The sequence below is a fragment of the Mytilus edulis genome, chromosome 4, assembly GCF_963676685.1.
Source record: "Mytilus edulis chromosome 4, xbMytEdul2.2, whole genome shotgun sequence".
Classification (NCBI taxonomy): Eukaryota; Metazoa; Mollusca; class Bivalvia; order Mytilida; family Mytilidae; genus Mytilus; species Mytilus edulis.
In genome coordinates this window covers 49226615-49248253 of record NC_092347.1, presented here as the reverse complement: position 1 = coordinate 49248253, position 21639 = coordinate 49226615, and the positions used below count along the sequence as shown (strand labels likewise).

General features: G+C 30.6%; 2 pseudogenes; both read left to right on the top strand.

The window, feature by feature from the left end:
- The first annotated feature begins 1141 nt into the window (after positions 1–1141).
- LOC139519901 (uncharacterized) lies at positions 1142–12912 on the top strand (annotated as a pseudogene).
- On the top strand, positions 6697–10711 carry LOC139521422 (uncharacterized; annotated as a pseudogene).
- Positions 12913–21639: the final 8727 nt, after the last annotated feature.

Genomic DNA, 21639 nt, shown 5'->3' with positions numbered 1-21639 from the left:
AATTTATAAAGAAAAAAAACAAGAATAAACACAATCAAATGTCTTGTCACGTTGTATTGTTCATAATTGAATTTTTGTTGAAACGAAAAAAACAATTATACTGCAAGTATTTCATTGAATTCACATGTCAAAGATCAATGTAAATGGAAGTCAAGTTCAGATAAATTCTTTAAGACAAACACATATAGGCTGTACAATCATTCCTTGTACAGCAAATTCATTTAACCTATTGCTTAAGTCTCTTAGAAACAAAACTCACCAAGAAAACTTAATTTTACCAATGAACCATCAAATGAGTTTAAGGAAAGATAACACAGCCAGAAATACATGTACATGCACCTTACAATTATACCATATACAAGATATAATTGACTTACATGTATCACTTATAGAATCTGAAATAGTTATCAAAAGTACCAGGATTATAATTTAGTACGCCAGACACGCATTTCGTCTACATAAGACTCATCAGTGAGGCTGATATCAAAATAGTTATAAAGCCAAACAATTACAAAGTTGAAGAGCATTGAGGATCCAAAATTCCAAAAAGTTGTGCCAAATATGCAATTTCTGAAAACTGGGCAAACTTTAAAAAAAATAATGAACCATGAAAATTGGATTAAGAACAGATAATACTGCTAGACAGATGTGCACATGTTCCAATTATGTCATACACTAAATATATATTTCTTAGAGTACATAATGTATCTGAAAAACAGACCAAGCCAGAGATGAGGAGAGCTTAATGCTTGTAAGACAGAGACCAAAATAAAATTAACATTCCATGAAGTAGTCAAAAAATGTTTCATATTGTACATTTATGTTTCAGGTGCATATTGCTGCAAATAGTGAAATAGGAGATCATTGTCTGATGTATGCACTTAGTGATTCTATTCATCCACAGATTGCACATCCTTGCCAGCATCAACACAATTTAGTGTTTCTCGTGTGAGCAACTTAAAGATGCAACCTTACCAATACAGAAACTGGTGGAGTGCTGCACAAATATTGTCAGAGAAAATTAAAAACCGAATGATATGAATTTTAAAATCAAGCAATCCATCTATAGTATCAATAATTTAAAGAGGCATATTGTTCATTGTAAGAATCAAGATATTAAGGCAAAGAGCAAATTGTTTGAAACTATGGGTCAAGATGAAGTATTTCTGGTCTCAGACTGAAGTATTTGCCACGAAAGTATCATGAGGACCAGACAACTGGTTTGCCAAACGTGGCTTACCTTGGCATATTACTATGGCCTTCAGGAAATCAGATGAGGTAATTGAAAGTTTCGGGTTTGTTCACATTTTCCAGAGTCAAATTGCTCAGGACAGCTTGACCACAGCTGCAATAATCATTGATGTCATCAACTGCATCCAAACTATGAAAGGTTCTGATTTATCATTTCATTTATGGTCATATAATGCAGGATGCTACAAATCTTCTGAGATGATGGCCCTCCTTAACGCAAATGGAAGTATTGCTTCGTATGATTTCTGTGAGTCACAGATTGGCAAAGAACCTTGAGACAGAACAGGAGCGACTCTGAAATCAGCTATAAGAAGATTTATAAACCAGGAAAAAAGATGTTTTAACAGCATTTGCAATGAAAAAGGTATATGTTTCTCTGTAATATTTTATATTTTTTTTCTTTAAAAAGTTGCAAATTTTCTGTCCTTACTCGCTCAGTTTTAAGTTTACATAGAATAACAGTTATAATGAAACTGGTTGCAGAATATTACTATCAGTTCAACCATTTTAGATAAAAATTTAAAAAAACAGTATTATGAGACATAATGATTGTTAACCTAAAAATATGTAATAATAAATTTTGATACATTGTGTTTCATTTAGATCCTAAGCTTCATTTTTGACAAAAAGCACCCATAAATAAAACTTGACATTTTTTTTAATGCAATATTAATGTGAGCTACCAGTATATTTTAATTTCAAACAAAAATATACTATTGCTACAAATGGTGACATCATAGGTATTTTTTCCAGTTGCCATTATATACACGTACTTGTAACAGAAGAATATTACCCAAATCAGTCAATTATCTTCTTTTTGATTAAAAGACAGTTTATTGTTTGGGGAAAAAAAAGAACATGAACATGAACACAAATATGAGTTGAACATCCAGGACTGACTTTAAAAGTGTGTCAAGGCTATTGTAAACTAATAGACCACTTTCAAGTTCATCCGTCACCGTAAAAAACTCGTCAATTATGCACGTCTTTATGACGTCATTTACCAGATAGAGGGGATTGCCTGTATCCCTGCAATATTTACGTTCATCAAGCGTCTCAGTGATCGTCATTGTGCAGGATAAACTAAAAATAATGGTTGTTCTGTAAGTACTTAATGACAATTCCCTAATGACAGAATGGCTGATTGTCAATTTTTTTGAATTCAATTTGCCGTATAATTCGTACAACATAGAATTCCAGTTTTCCAACCACTCGCTCAACATTGGAATGGAAGTGACGACGCCCCTAAACGCACAAACGACGTTCACTAAAACCAGAGTTTTTGACGGAAATGCATCGAACTCAAAAGTTGTCTATTGTAATCATGGATTTTCTTACAATAAGTAGAAACTATTTCATAAATGATTTTTTATGTTAATTTTAGGATATTGAAACTACAATGAAAAATGTGAAACACAGAGTGAGAGTAGTAGAGTACAACCCTTCAAAGAAGACTGCTTTCAAGGCCATACCAGCCATTGGTTCCTACTCAAATTTTCAGTTTGAAGAGCAGGGTATTTGTGTTTGGAAAGCCTGTGGTGTTGGTCCAGGTAATTATTTGATGTCAGACTAAAAACTCAAACAATTACTGTTATACAAAAAAATTACATAGTTATACATGTATTCAAGTATTATTATAAAGAACTTGGAAGTAATTTAATTAAACCTAACAAAAAATTAAATATTTGAAATAAGAACCACTGATAGATTTAATAGTAAAGGATTAAATGCCTTTTTAAATGAATTCATTGGTGTATAAACTCGACAAATTCACTCATAAACTATGATATTTTTGTGAGTAATATTGGTTCAGTTTATACATCAATAAATTCCTATAAAAATGCATTTAACTATAATTTCTTTAAAATTGGAGAAATGGAATTTATTTTTTCACACTCATAACCTAAAGTTTATTATTTTATTAAATGATTAAGGTTTATGTACCCTTCTGTAGCCATTTTTGTACGAATTTTTCAAACCTCAATTGTATCAAAACTAAAGATATAATAAAAAATAGAGATGGGCCATTTAGTACATGTTCCAAGGGGAAACTTGATGCAAAGCATTATTTTTTACTGTTTCATTGCATTTGATAGAAAAAGAGGACTTTGTGGCAAATAAATCAAGATTTTTATAGAAAATCCACAGCCTTGAATACAGAGATTTTTGTTATAAAATTTGAAACATAAATTACTCACTTGATTTTCTATGATGTGCTAGTGTTTATTTTTTACAAAAAGTTCTAAGTAACCTGTAAATTCCAAAACACCTCGTGCTGAGTCACTAAAGTCGAGCGCACCCTAAAAGGTGTACTTGATTTTGGCCATATTTATACTTGTCTTAACCAATAACTACATTTATAAACTTGTTTTAAGGAAATCAATGCTAGCACTGCATGCAATAATCCTATATCTATCAGTCATCAAATTGCCAAATATGAGAGTACAAGGATAAAGGCTGTGGATTTTCTATAAAAATCTTGATTTATTTGCCACAAAGTCCTCTTTTTCTATTAAATGCAATGGAACAGTAAAAAATAATGCTTTGCATCAAGTTTCCCCTTGGAATATGTACAAAATGGCCTATCTCTATTATTCATAATATCTGTAGTTTTGATACAATTGAAGTTTGAAAAGTTCTTACAAAAATGGCTACAGAAGGGTACATAAACCTTAAGCTGAAGTAAAAATAGATATTTTTAATGTCAAGCCAGATTGTGTTATTACCACCGCCATCATGTTTACATTGTTGACTAAAAGAAGTTCAGTCAAACAGTCTATCGAAGAAAGAAACCCGTCAAGAACAACTACCAGAAGTTCTCTAGACAAATCCTATAAGACTATTAGTTCAAAAGTAAACATAAAGAATTATAGCACAATAATGTACACATGTATTAGCGTTTCTACTTGACGATTGCGGGAAAAGAAAAGATAACTCTTATGTATACCGGAAGTGTGATTCGGTTGTGTGCTGCACGATACCAAGGAAAAATTGACAAGTGGTGCTGCTAAATGACGTTTTGTAACGAAGTAGAAATTATGAGATTGGTAGGAATAAAAGGGTACATACCAAATATGAATTATTATGAAATCTATTTGTTAATATTCAACATGGCAAAAGCGATCCTTCACTGAAATATATTTTTTTTAATATAAAGAGGTGTAATAGCTATCCTTACCATGTATGTCTTAAATGAGCCATTAAGATGGACAATTAAGTATGAAAATTTCAAAAACGTCACTCCAGTGCTTTTAACTTTATATGATTTTTCCTCTGCCGGTATTAATTTTCCTTATACTATATTCTATATCAGAAAAGAAATCTAATGAATGATAAAATATTTTTTGTCTCCTCACGGAAATAAAGCAATCAAAATGACAATAACAATAAAGTAATTCAATATTGTTCATTATTTAAATAATTTTATTGACATATTATCATTTAAGAGGGTGATAAAAGGGTAGGGGGAGGGGATCTGAACATAAAAGCACTATGAGTGAAAAAAAAACTGAAAAAAGAAGCACAAGAAATAAAATTGTTAATACATTTTGTACATATAAAAATTCTATAAGTTAAGTCCAGACTTTATAGTGACTTTTAGTCAAATGTGTTACAACTATGAGAAATAAAGAGTTTACCCAAAACATGGAAAATAAGTAAGGGGAAACATGAAGCGAGCACATGGAATCAAACATGAGAAAAACTGGAAATAAAACACACAAACAAAATGAAATGAAAAACCAAACAAAATTGCATGAACAAAAACTTACTCATTACCCCATTAGAGAACACTGGAAATGAAAGGGACGACAGCGTTGCTAAAAAATAACTCATTACCACCCTCTTATATCAATAAAAATATATTAAACTGACCTATATCTCTTTTTCAGTTACTGATTTAAAACAACGAACCGTTGATTTCTTCTTATTTATGATTTGCAACACAGTAAGTATTTTTTATTTAAATATCAATAAAGTCAAATGTCAGTGATGGTCTGTTATCATGGTTATATTTTTTTTTATATTATCCTATGAATTTTAATATTCCTTCTCTAATACCTATAACACTTCCATTGCATGTCACAAGAAAAAAATGAATTCAGTTTATATGCATGTTCTCTTCTCTCTCGCTCTTATACAACACACACTTTATAGTGTATGCACCTCTTGATCCTTATTCACCCTCTGCTTTATGCTAGTTGGCTTTGTAACATGTAAGCATGGTGAACTATCTTAACACATATTCGTGTGGATCATTAATCAGGCTCTGCAAGTGTTATGCAACCTGAGGGTTCCACTAGTGCTATAAATTGAATTTTCTTAAATCTATTTATAAAAGTGAGACAAGTTTCATATATTTTCAGGATCCTATTTTTCATTATCTGTATTTGAACTTTGAAGTTGGACTTTGATATAACTGAATATAAAAGGAACTTGGTAAGCTAATGTTTAGATATTTTAGAAAAAGAGATAACTGTGTTGTAAAACAAATGCAGCTTTTAAATTTTTTAAGAAGGAATCAATCTCTTCATAAGAAATTTTAACTTTTGAGTTATTGAATAACATTGAGAATAGAAATGGGGAATGTGCCAAGAGACAACAACCCGACCATAGAGCAGACAACAGTAGAAGGCCACCAACAGGTCTTCAATACAACGAGAAATTCCAGCACCCGTAGGCTTCCTTCAGCTGGCCCCTAAACAAATATATACCAATTCAGTGATAAAGAACGCCATACTAAACTCCAAATTGTACACAAGAAACTAAAAGTTAAAATAATACAAGACTAATAAAGGCCAGAGGCTCCTGACTTGGGACAGAAGAATGTATTTTGTCTTTTTGTTATCTATTTATAGTATGTCATTGATTTGTTGTCTTATTGATGTACATACCACATCTCCTTTTATTCATATAACAATTAATAATTATTAAGTAATGAAGAATCTTTAACACTGAAATACTCATATTTATATTTAAATAGAAATTCTTCACTAACTATTCATGCAGTCTTGACTGTATGAGTTAAAAGTAATGATGACAATGTTGTTTTTTTTTCATGACAACAAAATCATTAAGTATATAAAGCATAAAAGAATAATAAACAGTGGGAGGATTGATTTTAAAAGCTCACTAGACCTTGTGTTACTTTGTTTACTATGTATCAACAATGAATAAAACTTTGACTTGATATGATTTAATATACTTGTGATACAAAACATTAATAGGGGAGATAATTATTTAATATTATTATGATTACTTCCCTTGTTCATATGCTAACATTTCAAATCATCTTCACATTTGAAAAAAAAAAACAAAAAGAAACAATATTATACTTATTCCCTCCCAGGAATATGCAGCAACCGACAAAAAATAAAAATGCATACAAGATGTAAAAATATTTAAATTAAAAAAAAAACTAAATTAAAATACTTAAATTTCAGAAAAATGGCTAGATGTGCATTTTGGGAATACCCTTACTTTCAGACTCCTGTTCCTGAAGAAGGATATATATCACTTTATAATGGAAGTGCAGCACTTTTATATCGCTGTGTATATAATGAATATTTTGGAATAGAAACTGATTCTGAAATTGAGGAATCAGTCAGTAATCTGTCTCCAGGGTGTTTGTGTGAAATTTGTAATGTTGTCCATGGAAGTATAAATTGTGTAAATGGAGACACTATCTATTCTCCAGATATCTTTGGTTCTATGGATTCTTTTGTAAGTTCTAATACAGATACAGACGAAGAGCAATATCAGGAACTAGAATCAAATACATTTGAGTCATACTTTTTAAGATCTGATTCAGAAACTGATTCTTTGAATCAGTCCTCAAGTATAGATATTGAATATACTGATGACGAAGATATCCGACAGAATTTGATAGACACAGGTCATATTCAAATTGTTGACATAATGGAATCTGATTCTTCTTCACATTCAGTTAGTTTGAATAACCCACAGCGCGGGGACCATACTATCCTCCTGATGATACTGACAGTGATGACTCACTAAGCATTGTGCATAATTAAAGTATTAAATTTTACAGAACCTAGTTGATTGGCCAAACATTTTGTCAAGTTTCTTAAATTGTATACTAATTTTGAATAATAAATTTAAGTATGGAATCAAAATGAGTCTTAGAATTAGTATGTCTAAAGTGCCATCTATGTATCAATAAGAGAAAATAAGGTAAGAAAATTGGTGCATTTGTTCTATCCAAGCACTAATTTTACTAAAATAAAGTCTGATCATGGTGATACTGGTTTGGATATGTGAGTTTTCATAGCACAAGTTGGTTGTCTTGCTTGCTTTGTTTGTTTATTGTAATAGGGATAATGTCCAATCAAATTTAGATATAATATATACAAGTTAAAGTATGCCTATATATATTGTTTGAAGATGTCAATGTTACTTACAAATCTTGAATTAAAATTTATACAAACAGGGCAAGCAAGCCTTTCAAAGTTTTTCTCTACAAGCATTTGGAAATTAGCTGTAAAACTAAATTTTTTCATACACCTGATTTTTTTAAATTTTATTGCACTAGTAATTTATGTGAATTTATTAGTAGTACTGATCAGTACTGTTTTTTTTTAGGTTGATGCAAAACACAAGTTTCCTAAACTATAGTGGATGTGTTGTTATGAAAACACAATGTGATCTTGTTGTAATTTGGTATGTAAATCATTTTCATTACAGTTTTTTACAATTGCTTTTTTTATTATTTAATTCTAATATAATTTTTTGTGCTGCTTGTATTACCCTTTGCTTTTATTTTGCAATTATATTTCGTTGTGCTTACTTGCTATTGCTTGCTTATGCTTGATTGTTTATTTCTTCAAAACAGAGAATTATGGTAAATATCTGAGATATTTTTTCATTTGTGAACTGTCATGGAAAAAACAACAAATAAAATAGTGAAGGAAATATATGTATCAGGCGCGGATCCAGAGGGGGGGTTCCGGGGGTTGGAACCCACCCTTTTTTTTGGCCGATCAATGCATTTGAATGGGAGCATATAGCTGGAACCCCCCCTTTACTCTGGGTTGGGAACCCCCCCTTTTTAAAATGGCTGGATCCGCCCCTGGATAGGTTAAATGGAAATGTTAAAAAGCTACATGTGGCACTATGTGATGTCGCTTGTGTGCATATTGATACAGTAAATGCATATAGTTTGCAAATCAAAGCCAGAAGAGTAGCACATTTTATGAAAACATAAGGTTAACACGGCGGGGAACGGTTTATAACCTATAGCTTAAGACAATTTAAACTACCAAAACTTGTACTATCAAAGTTACCTAATACATGTGAAAATCAAAATATTGGTATAGAAACTATCACTGACAAACAGTTAAGTGTACGATTGAGTGAAAAAGGCAAGCCATATGATGAAAACATCAGAAAAGTATACTATGAATTTCTGGGTAGAAATATAGGGTTACAACATATTCAGCCAATTATTCGTACTGTTCTCTCACTCGTGAACTATGAAATTAATGAACTTCCAAGTGTTAGCACAGCATCAAAAATGATGCATGAATTAGATAGTGTGTCAAGGCATCATATAGAGGATGAATTTAAAAATGATAAAAACTTAACTATGCACAGAGATGCGACTACTAAAAAAGGGAGACATATATATGGTGTCGGATATTCAACTGAGTCAGGTAAAATTTTGACTGCAGGGGTACGAGACGTTTCAGATGGTAAAGCTGAAACATATGTTAAGAATACGAAAGAAATCTTAAATGATATTTCTGAGAGTACCAACTTTTTAGAAAAAAACATCAAACTTTATGACTGAGAGAAGTGCAACTGAAATAAAAACCAATAGATTGTTAAATGCTGAAAATAATGCTACTGGTACATGCATGGATAACAATATCAATGAATTTAGATGTGCTGTTCATCCAGTATTGCAGTTTGCAGATATTTGTCAAAAAGAAATTATGAAATTTGAAAGTAATATTGGTTTTTGTGCTGCGTCAGATTCTAAAAGTTCTTCAGATTCACTGCTCAGATTTGTTTCCAAACTTTTTTTATAAAGATGGGTCAGGAGATCCCTTGTATTTGTCGATTTACATGAAGGATAAAGGGATGAAATCAATTCCTGTAATGAATTTTAGAGGAAACAGATTTAATGTTTTGTTTTTTAATGCAGCAGGAACATTTTATTTAGCTTCTCATTTGGTACAGTACTTTGACAAAATTCTAAAAGCACACTAAATTTTACACACCGTTATATTTTGAAAGCACTAAAAGATGACAGAATATTGGCAATTTGCAGAGCTTTGGGCATCATATCTAAAATTATTACTGAACCATATTTAACAGAGCATCTGATGAAAGTTCTACTGCACTATCTATAAGAAATGTGTATAATCACCTTATTGATGTACTTAAATGTTGTGAAGAAAACCCATTTTTAATGTTAAAAAATTATATTTCACTGTTTTTCGGACCATCCACACAGCTGAGTGATGTATCTACGTCTCTCTTTGAAGAATCTCTTTTGGACAGACAGACAGAGGCTATACTTGCCAAATTAGTTGTTGTATTGCGCTGCAAATGTGAACTTTTATTTAAAGACTTTTTGAAACATGGCATATATCATGAACCTAGTAACAACATTATAAAAAAAATCTGCATCATGTCCACCAAATAATATTTGTTTGGAAAGACTTATGGCAAAAGTTGATTTGAAATTTAAAAGTGCACCTAATTGCAATATAAATAGTATAGAAAATACAATTATGTATAGTGGTAATAAAACTGGTGCATGGTTAGAGAAAAAATCTTCTAATGATAAAAAAAATATTATATCTGAGGCAAGAAAATCTAACAGGAGTAACATTAAAATAATGAAAGAGAGAAAGAGTAATCTTTTTAAAAGTCATTTAGCAACAATAAGACAAAGGGAGGAACAGCAGAAAAAGAAATTAGAAAAAAGAAGTAAACACAAACAAGATATTTTAGAGCAAATGAGAGATATTGGAATTTGGGAAGATAGAAATAAAATAAATACAGAACTAGAATAATGTCGAACCAAAACTAAAAAATTAAAGCTTTGAAACAACAATTTAACATGATAAAGGAGTTGGTTACAGTAAATTGTGAACAGAAACATTTATTTTTATACAGTTGCAAAGGAAAACCATACAGTGAACTGAAATTAGTAGAAAATCTTCTTCAACTTTTGGATATAAAAAAACATCAAAGTTCTCAAAATTCATCTGAAAATGATTTCTATTTGGCAAAATTATCTAAAGAACCAGAGCTACTTATTGGGTACCAAATTTTACATGTATGACATGATGATGAAAAACAGACGGATTGCAACTGGCTAGGAAAAATTCTCACATATGACAGCGGAACATTTAAGGTTATTGACTGTTCATAATCTGAAACTAACATTTTTTTTAAATGGTGGATCACAAATCCTTTTCAACATAGCACATTACCAGTCCAAAATTAAAATATGAATAAAACTTTCCATTATTTAACTCTATTTATTAAAACATTTTGCTATCATTGAAAGCTTAAGCATATAACAATAGACTTGTCACATTTATTGACTGTATATTCTAGCTGTTGCATAAACCATGATTACAGTGAAGTAAAGAAGTTTAAGATCATATTAGAACACAACCACCATGCATGTCTTTTATTGGTGCTTCTTATCTGCATTCTTTTCACTATGGTGAAGGTTTTGTTTGACAGAATGACAAAGAGGCATCCATTTTTCTTATGTATTGTTATGTACGTCTAAGCTAAAGAATATTATATATTAAAGTTGTTACTTTTATATCATATAGGAGATAACTATCATATTTTGAAAGAATTAAGCTCTAAATATATTCAGTATAGATTGTATAAAAACAAATTCAAAATGGGCATCTGTCAGAGCTTGAACATTTTCATAAATTAATGTTGAAAGATTTGTTTCAGTCATGATTTTGTTAAAGAGTTAATTTCTGCTATACTGAGTACTAGTATTTATAACTTTATGGATCATCACATGTTTATGTCTTAATATATTACAGATTAAATATTGGAACTAAGACATATCAACCAGTAGTAGTAAAGAGTGCTATGATATGCAGATAGAAGAAATAGTGACAGATTATAGGAGTGGTAGTCTGCAGTTCACGGGTTAATATTTTATTTGATATTTTGTTTTCAAAAATCATGATTATCCAGTAAAGGCAATTATTTAATCATATTCATAACACATAAAAAGTATGACATTAACTGTAATAAGAACATTTTAAAGAAACTAGGTGTATTTATTTTAATATCATTAATTCGTATATTTTAACAAATTTGATTCGTTTAGGGATAGTCACATGTTAAACTATATTTTCGAAGGTAGAGAGAAAACGGCGGATAGCAAAACGCATATTGACTTGCAAAAAGCATATTGCAAGGTTATTTTTAGAATATCTAAAAACCAATATACTTTGTGACGTCATGTAATGAATTCAGGATATTGTTTAATGTTTTGAAACACATGATATCTGTGATCGATTATTTGACAAAAAAAATCTTCAAATACATAATTAAAGATGTCCAAAAAAAAAGTAAATGAAATAGTTGTTATTGTCAAGGAGACAATGTAATATCTATACAATTCCAACAAACCTAAATGACGATTTTGATTCAAATATGGTCAGAAATTAATAATATAACAAATATAGCCTTTGTATGAGGTCAATACAGGATATATCGACCCAAAGAAGTATATCGACCTCGGACTTCGTCCTCAGTCAATATACTTCTTTCAGGTCAATATATCCTTGTATCGACCTCATACAAAGGCTATATTTGTATAATATCGCATCAACATTAGAATTATGTATACAACACCTACTAATACCTCTGTAAAATGTATCTTTTCACTTTCAGATAAGGATGCATAAGAAGAACAGTTGTTTTAATAAAGAAAATAGACTATAGAAAGTAAGTTGTATTGTTATCTCCCTTATATATTGGCTATTGACATTAAAGAATTGAATTACTTCCCTTTTGTCACTTTGCAAATATGACAGAAGTTAACAGAACCACTTAAAAATACCAATTTATTATATATACTCACAATCAATAAAATTTGGTATAACTCTATCTATATTTAGGCACAAACAAATTCATTTTCTCTTAAATCATGGTCAGACTTTCAGTTTATAAAAATAGGTAAAGTGGCTACATGTATTCTTTCAATATGATATTGTGCTGGGAAATTTCACATTTTGCAAAATATTACTGTTAAAACTATGGTATATATGTATTCACCTGATTTAATTAAAACTTTTTACAAGCTATTGCATATTACTAGCTAAAATATCTGATGTTTAGAAAACAATTATTAGTATTGCCCTAGAAACTAGCAAGCATCTTAACTGTATGTCCATTAAAAAAATTACATCATCATTTATACAATATGCTAACAAAGTTGGAGAATTTTTATAAGGTACTTTAAATTATTTATCAGAAGTTTAAAATTTTAAAGTATATGTTAAAATACTGTTCTTTTATTTGACAGGATTGTTGATTGCAAAGGAAAAAATACCCACAATTAATTCGAACCTTTGACTATTTTGAAAGAACCAGACCAAATAGGGCGTCAATCCAATTATAGGAAGCAATCATTCTGCAGACTTTAGAGAAAAATCAAATCAGCAGGATGAAACAGAAAAACAGGCATTATTCACATGACATGTACAAACAATGGATGTTTGCCATCTTTTGATAAGGATGACGCCTTGACAAATCATATAATTGTAGGGAAATGTTGTCTCGAGCTCGACCACAAATTCAGTATTAATTCTGATGTAACTAAACATATTTATTTGCAAAAAATAGCTGAATGCAGTATTATACAAACAGATGATTGCTTAACAGCAGAAACCAAACAATTAGAGCCAAGTAACAACCAAGAAAGCCAACATCCTTCTGGGTTTGCCTCAAGGATGAAAGAGAATGTAAAAGATTCAACGACCAAAAAAATTATCTAACAGAAAAATTCAATATAGGTCTTACTACTGGTCGGAAAGAAGACCCCTTCATAGTGTTGGAATCCATGCTAAATTAGAAAAACACAGACGGCACCAGAAGATTCACCTATGATGAAATTCTGCTGTTCAGCAGATAACAAGCTTCTTTTCGCAAATGAACAAAAAAGGAAAATGTACAGAAGATTCTGAAGCTATTAGGGAAACAGAAATTTGTAAACTTCGAAATCAGATTTTTGAAAATGACTAAATGATTTTATCTGCTACATGTACTATATTCAAATTTTGATTGTTATATATATCACTTGTTGTCATCTTTGCCACCATTTTTATCTGTCTTACTGATCAAAAACTATCTCTTATGGGTTCTTCTCTGAAATCACTGGTTTAACAGAATCTGAGTCATCTTTAAGGTGGTACCTAACACTACAGGGAGATAACTCTGTAAAATCAGGTAAAAGTTTTAACTACGTTGTGTTGTTAATGGAATATTAAGCTTCTCAATGATCAAAACTAGTGTCTGTCAAACTGCTATGTAACCTGTGTAATTTTTCTGATAATGGTTGGTTCAAATTTTTTTTAATTTTTATATTTTTTTCAAAGGGTCAAAGTAAATGCATTGTCAAAATTTTATAAAAAATTTAACGAGCCAAATTAGTTTAAGTGACCTTAAATAAAAATTATGTGAAATTACCCTATTTACAAACAAAGATGACTGCTGAACTAAGCATAGTACACGGTACTGGTCATTATAACTGAAATCATAAATAAGTCCCCATTGGAATTTTTGTGGATTAAGATTATGTTGTGTTAGTATTGTTATCTAGTAAATCTGTTATTTATTTTAATACAGTTACAGACTTTTTATTAAGAAATTCTAAGAAGGATAAGTAATTCAGTTTATGCATGACACCCGAATTAATTTATTTTGTTTGTAGATTGATTTATAGTCATGCAAGGAGATGGTTCAGAGTAATACATTCAGATGATTTCTTGACCGAGCTTATACCCTTTACTTATGAAACACTATACATGTATTTGAATCAGGATATGGTGACTTACAAGATCTGTATAAAGTTCCCAATATAGAGAGATCATGATCAGGCGCTTAAAATGAATCATTCATGTCAAGTAAGGGGACTTTGTTATGACACTAACAACAACCTTGTTTTTTATGGAAAAATCTATTGATATTTTATATACGGGTAACTGTCAGACTGTTGTTTGATTTAAGAATTTCAAAATATTAAAACAATAATAACTTGAATGACTTTTTAGATCTAGTTGCTACAAACTTGTTACTTTTTATTGCCAAAATATCATGTGAAGATATTCATTTCTGCATAATTGGCAATATAAAATTTTACATTATGGATTATTTCAACACCCATCTGTAAATGAGGGGGGATAGGACCTTTATCGGGACTCCGGGATCGCATGTTTTTAAGCTCGGGATTTCGGGATTGACCCTTTCGGGATCCGGGAATTCTTTTTTTCTGATTTCGGGACGTCGGGATTTACTTTATTTAAATTCGGGACCTCGGGATTTCATGTTTTTAAGCCCGGGATTTTGGGATCAGGACCCCTCCTATCCCCCCTCTGTAAATACTGAACATTATTTTTCCACATTTTTTTGATATCTTGGCATTTCTACAATAAAGTATTATATAAGATACAAAAAAAAGATATCTTAAGCAAACAAAACTAGTTTTTTCATTCATTTGTTCACATATTTTACATGAAAAAATGAGAGAAAGGAAATAATTTTGACCATGTTTTTTTATTTTCTTTTAAGAATAGCAATATACACAATGGTTTAAAAGTCAGTATAGACTATATTTTGTTATATGTATGGGTAAATGTTTATAATCTCAGAATACACATCTCAGATATGATAATGTACAGGAATCAGAATATTCTGAATATTGGAAAACAATTGTTTTTAAAATGTCCCATGGCATTATATACAAATTCATTTGTTTTTTCAATTAATTATATGAGTTTCAATGTTACAGTTGCTATATAACGGTATGTCAACCTTATTTGCAGTAATTGATTAAACAAGAACAAAATGACTCATTGTTTTTTTTTTATTGTTATATTAGAGTTCTGTAGTCAAAACTGTCAATATGACATCTAGCTGCCAAATAAAACTGATTTCAATTTTCCTGTTTTAAAATCTCTTTTATAAAAGCCAATTTTACTGTCATAGTTTCATCTCAAGTTTCATGTTTGACATTCATATTCTTGAAATGTATCTAACTGTCATACTAGTGAGTGGTTTAGCTAGCTGTAAAACCAGGTTTAATCCTCATTTTCTGTACCAAGTCAGGAATATAACAATTCTTAGTCATTCTTTTGATGTGTTTGAGCTTTTGATTTTGCCATTTGCCATTTGATAAAGGATTTCCTGTTGTGAATTTTACCTTGCTTTCATTTTGACCAGATTGCTATATTCACTTTCAACAATAATTTTTTTCAATATGTTTTACTAATTTCACTGATAGGACCACTTAAATAGTAAAACAAACAGTAGACAGAACACTTCGGAAGAAATACCCCATATAATAATTGGGAACTATATTTCTAGATCAAAAACAAAGGGAATTTAATTGTGGTCTGAAGCCAACTTGGAAGTTCTTTGTTATACTTTTCCATAGCAACTGTTATTGATATTTATTTTAAATAATATTGGTTGTGTATCAATACTATTAGTTACACAGTGTGTAATTGTCCTAATACGAAAATTTATCGGGTCAATAAAATTCATATCGGGTGAGGCGAAGCCAAACCTGATATGAATTTTATTGACCCGATAAATTCCGTATTAGGACAATTGAACACTGTGTAACGAATTTATCCTGATTTTGTTATATTGCATATTATTATATTTAAATTCAATGTAAGGACAATATCAACCAATTATATTTTAGATATTTTATCTAAAACTGTGAAAAAATAAAATATTAGGACTATGAAGCAACTCATTTTTTTATTAGATCAATGGTATAAGGGAGATTATCCCAATTGACGTAATAAATAAGGGAGATAATTCTATTGACGTAATAAAAAATTGTACTGAAATTTATTAGGACAATATCAGCCAATCAAATTGCGAAAAATTACTCTAAATCAGGATAAAATTCCTAATCAGTATGATTTTACAAAATTAAATAAGAAAAACTTTGAAATTGATGAATATAAAAGCATACTTTCTTCTAGTCTGCACTTCACAATTTCAAGTTTTTTCCAAATTTCTGAAAATTTTGGATTCTTTTTTTTAAACAACAAAAAACACATACTCATTTTTTTCTTGGTAAAAGAATGATATATGAAGATCATTTTGGAGGCATTACAAAAAAATGTGATCTTAGGGGAAAAAAATCACTTTGAAATTTGAAAAAAAATGCAAAATCGGCACTTTTCAGATCCAAGTTTTAATGTTTTGAATGGATTCAAAATACAGTCTCATTCAAGACCTCTATTTGTTCAGTATGCCTATGATTTAGGCTAAAAATTTATATTTGCTAAAAATAATTGAAGTTGGAAAATGATGGATTTTGAGATTTTGCTACTCTGTATATATCAGAAATTCATAAAAATTAAAAGGGAGGTTATCTTAATAGATATAAATCAGGCACCAAAGTTTAATAAACACTGCTCATAGCACTTTTAAATCCTGAAGTTGTAACTAGCAATTTGGTAAAAAAAAATTGTTGTAATCTTTTTTGGTTGTGACGGAGTAGTGAACAAAAGAAAAACAGTTTTTGTGGAGATAATTCTCATAAGAAAAGGAGTTTGGTTAAAGAGGGTCAGGTTTGAAAGCGTATAAACTGTTTGATATCATATACCAAAAATCTAAGTGATATCTTGTGAAAAAATAATACTGGGCAATACAAAAATTAATAATCAGAACAAAAGCAGAGGTCTTTCCACAAAAAGGTGGAAGATCAAATTATTGAAAATTTGACCAAAACTGGCATTACAGCTCAAGTAATGCATATTTAAGGGGTCATTCCTTTGTCACTTTTATTGTGATGTGCCAAAAAAGAAGTTATTTTGTATTAATAGTTTTATCCAAACTATTCCTATGTATAATTTGTAGTATTTTGGCCTGATTAAAACAAAACATACAATTCTAAAGACAATTTTAAATTACTCCATTGTTCTCGTAGTTTCACAAGATTTTTTAAAAAGTTTACTAGGGAAGCCAAGTGACAACAAAAGCTAATTTTCAGCAGAAAAAAAACTAGTATATATTTGTTTAGGGGCCAGCTGAAGGACACCTCCAGGTGCGGGAATTTCTTGCTACATTGAAGACCTGTTGGTGACCTTCTGCTGTTGTTTTTTCTATGGTCGGGTTGTTGTCTCTTTGACACAATCTACACTTTCCAATTAGCTTGTGAAACAACATATACAAACTGACCTCTAAAACACATCTTCCCTATTATTTATATATAAAAAAGAAGATGTGGTATGATTGCTAATGAGACAACTGTCCACAAGATACCAAAATGAAAAAGACATTAACAATTATAGGTCACTGTACAGCCTTCAACAATGAGCAAAGCCCATAATGCATAGTCAGCTTTAAAAGGCCCAGATATAACAATCTAAAACAATTCAGACGAGATACGGCCGTGTATTGTCCGCATTTGTGTATAGTCCGCACCCCCTCTTTATCCCCAAACATCGAGGAAAAAGTCTAGTTCTCGTGTATAGTCCGCAGCAACTTTTGATAAGATCAATACTTAGTATGGGCATAACTAGTAAATGATAAATGTGAAAAACATCAAATTTATTCTTGTGTTTTTGTTAGATGTATTTCTATTTGTATCAATCTGATGAGTTATATAAGCCTTTTTCAACTATTTTTTATAGTTTGTTCTTGTGTTGTACTGTTATACCACTGTCCAAGGTTAGGGAGGGTTGTGATCCCGCTAATATGTTTATTTACCCCGCCACATTCAGTTTGTATGTACCTGTCCCAAGTCAGGAGCCTGGTATTCAGTGGTTGTTGTTTGTTGATGTGTTACATATTTGTTTTCCATTCATTTTCTTGTAAATAAAGTCGGCCACAAGTTTTCTCGTTTGACTTGTTTGTCATTTTGGGGCCTTTTATAGCTTTCTGTTTGGTATGGGCTTTCCTCATTATTGAAGGCCGTGCAGTGACATTTAGTTGTCTCATTGGCAATCATACCACATCTTTTTTATACTAACATCATTTCAATTGATTTGGTCAAGCAGTATTATTATGGAAACCCATATTTTAGCAGGAAGTAGGGCATTTCTTGTTCAACTTTAATGTCAAAACTATCAAAATCTAACTTATCCTAAATTTTATGGTCCATGACATTGCCTTGATATTTCCAAAAGATTTGTTAAAGCTGTACTTGAAACCTGGAGTGGAAATTATAGTTCTAACAGAAGTTCATAGGGGATGAATGGACATGTGCATCACTATAGGTATACCACTCTTTATAGCAGGGGTATTAACAAAGGTTATGTCAAATCAATTTTATATACGAGTCTATTCACACGAAAAAAATATAAATAAGTCTAAATTGAAAACAATGTTCAAACATGATTGCATTTGATAAAAACCGCATTTTTTTTATATGTGTGAATGCAAAACAAATTTGTTGGTAGAAGGGTCTAAATACAGCACAAACAGCATTTTCCAAAAGACCAAAAAAGTGAAAAAGAATATTTTAACAAAACGCATTTGACTTAAAGCAGGTTGAACAACGCATGTTCTTAAACCCTGCTGACTGCCATTTGCAATCGTCAAATAAAGAGCTCACCAGATGTTTAGAGGAATTATACTATATACAGAATAATTGTCAGCCTTGTATCCCCATCACTGATGATGATCTGATGGATAAAATCTATTGTAGAGTGGTCACTGGTTCAGACATACTTATATATAAAATATATATAATATTACCTTAACTTCTTTCCCTCAAATATGTATTATAAGGCTTAACAAAACAAATGTTTGAATTATTTTAAATTTGTCATTTCATGGCCTTTGAAGCTGACTATTCAGTATGGGTTTTGCTCATTGTTGAAGGCAGTACTGTGACCTATGGTTGTTTATTTTAGTGTCATTTGGTCTCTTGTGGAGAGTTGAGCCTAAATGGCAATCATACATGTACCACATCTGATTTTTATCAATAACTCAGACAGCTTGAAGGACATAGGATCTTAAATTAGTCTTCTTTCCACAAAATACATTTAACCTTTAACTCCTCAAAGAAAAACACAACACAAACTTATGTTTGTTGACTAGCTCGAGTACAGCGTATTGTGAGCTGCCATTTAATAAGACAAATTATCAATATAAACATATATTATACAATATGAATTCAATAACTTGTACCAGTACATATGTACTAGAGAAATAATCTCATGTCAACCTTTTGCATTTGAATAACTATACGTATACCCTATACACTCATATCTATTATAAGGCATAAATGAATACAATAATAAAGTGTTACCGATAGCCCAGCAAGCATAGTGAACAACAGAATTTATTAAATAATTACATACATAAATATATATAAACATATGAAAAAAGCAATCACAACAATTACTCCTAATAACAAAATCCTTGAAATGTACTTGAAAAATACTATTAGGTACAACTTAGCTAGAACAAACAAGAGATATAATATGGTTGACATGAATGTAAACTGAATAACTGAACAAATGAATAACTCGATCATAAACGACCTCGCCGGCCAGGAACAACCAAACAAACCCAATAATGGGAAACTGGAAACCTGGGTCCAACCCAAGGGTCCGGAAACAGTCATATATGCCACGACCCAATGCGACAAGTCGTCTCACGAGACATACTTGGACGTATATTGTTTTGAAAAATATATAAATGCATGTATCACTGTAGAATATGAATGGAACATGAATGTTGCCCTGTCTGCAGCGGGCTAGAAAGTGATAATCTCTGGGAAAAAATTTCCTGCTATAATATTAGTCACATGTCTTATACCTACTGATGTGAACTCATAAAAATACTATGCTAGTACCGTATATACAATAATTTCAAGCAAAATTTAATTATAATTAATCATGCTACAAAATACCCAAATAACTAATCTGCTTCCACTATATTAAAAATAAATGGGGTCAATACCTCCATAAGGACACAGATGATGCCCCCGCTTGCATATAACGTTATAAAGGGACATAACTCAAGAACTGTAAAAATGAAGCTGCCAAAATTTGAACTTAAACTGCGTTTAGTGGTAATAAGCATTATATACATGTATACACATTTCATTAAATTTAGTTGAGACAAACTTAAATTAAGAGAACAGAAACAAACATTCAGGATTTTTTCCATATGGAAAGGGGCATAACCCTAGAAATGGTAACCAAAGTGCTTGGAAGCACAGTGTATGGTAAAGATTGCTTTAATTTACCTATCTTTTTGGGGGGAGATTTTGCATTTACAAAAATTGTAGACAGACGAACAAAGTGAAAACTGTAGGGCTCCCACATTCTCACCAGGGAGTCCTTATGATGGCCGTTGTGAGATATTGAAATTGTGAGGATTTGTTTCTATCAAAGTAAAAGAGTATTTTATATCCAAAAAATAACTGAAACAGCAAAACTTTTTTAATTGTTTGTAAACACACCACTTTTAATTGGTGGAGAAAACTAGTGTATCTTTTTGGTTGGGGTTCAATAGTGTAAAGAAAAGAAGTTCAAGCCTCAAAAGCCAACTTGCAGGAAATTCATTTTTTTTTTTTATACATGACACGAAGACTGAAAATAAAAATCCTGTTTTTGTCAAGTAAACAAATACCAATCCTAGTATGCAGCTATATACATTGGAAAACTTTGAATTCATTCTTAAAATTATAAATCCTTTCACTGCTGGTACATTTTTTTTCTTTTTCTTTTTCAAGATTTTCTAATCTTAAGCTTACTAGGGAACGTACATAAAAATAATGAATTTATCATGTCAAATCTGCAATTTGAATTTAAACTAAAAAAAGTGTTTTTAAAGTATATATGAGGTTTATAATTCAAAACTGTTAAAAGAAATATTAAGGGTTTCTATTTTCACTTAAACTACTACATAACAAAATAATTTCTAGTCAAATCTATTTGGTGCCATGAGTAATTATTCTATTTCAAGGATATCATGATTTTTCAAGACCACAAATATTATTTAACAAACTAATATGATTGCAAAGTCTGTTCTTATAAAATCATTAACTTAAGAACCGATGATTCTACCCCATAGACAATTTAATCTAAAAAAAATAATTTATTGTATTTTACATTTAAATAAAATTTATTGAAAATAAAAAACACAAAAGTTTGCTCACAAGCTATTTATTCA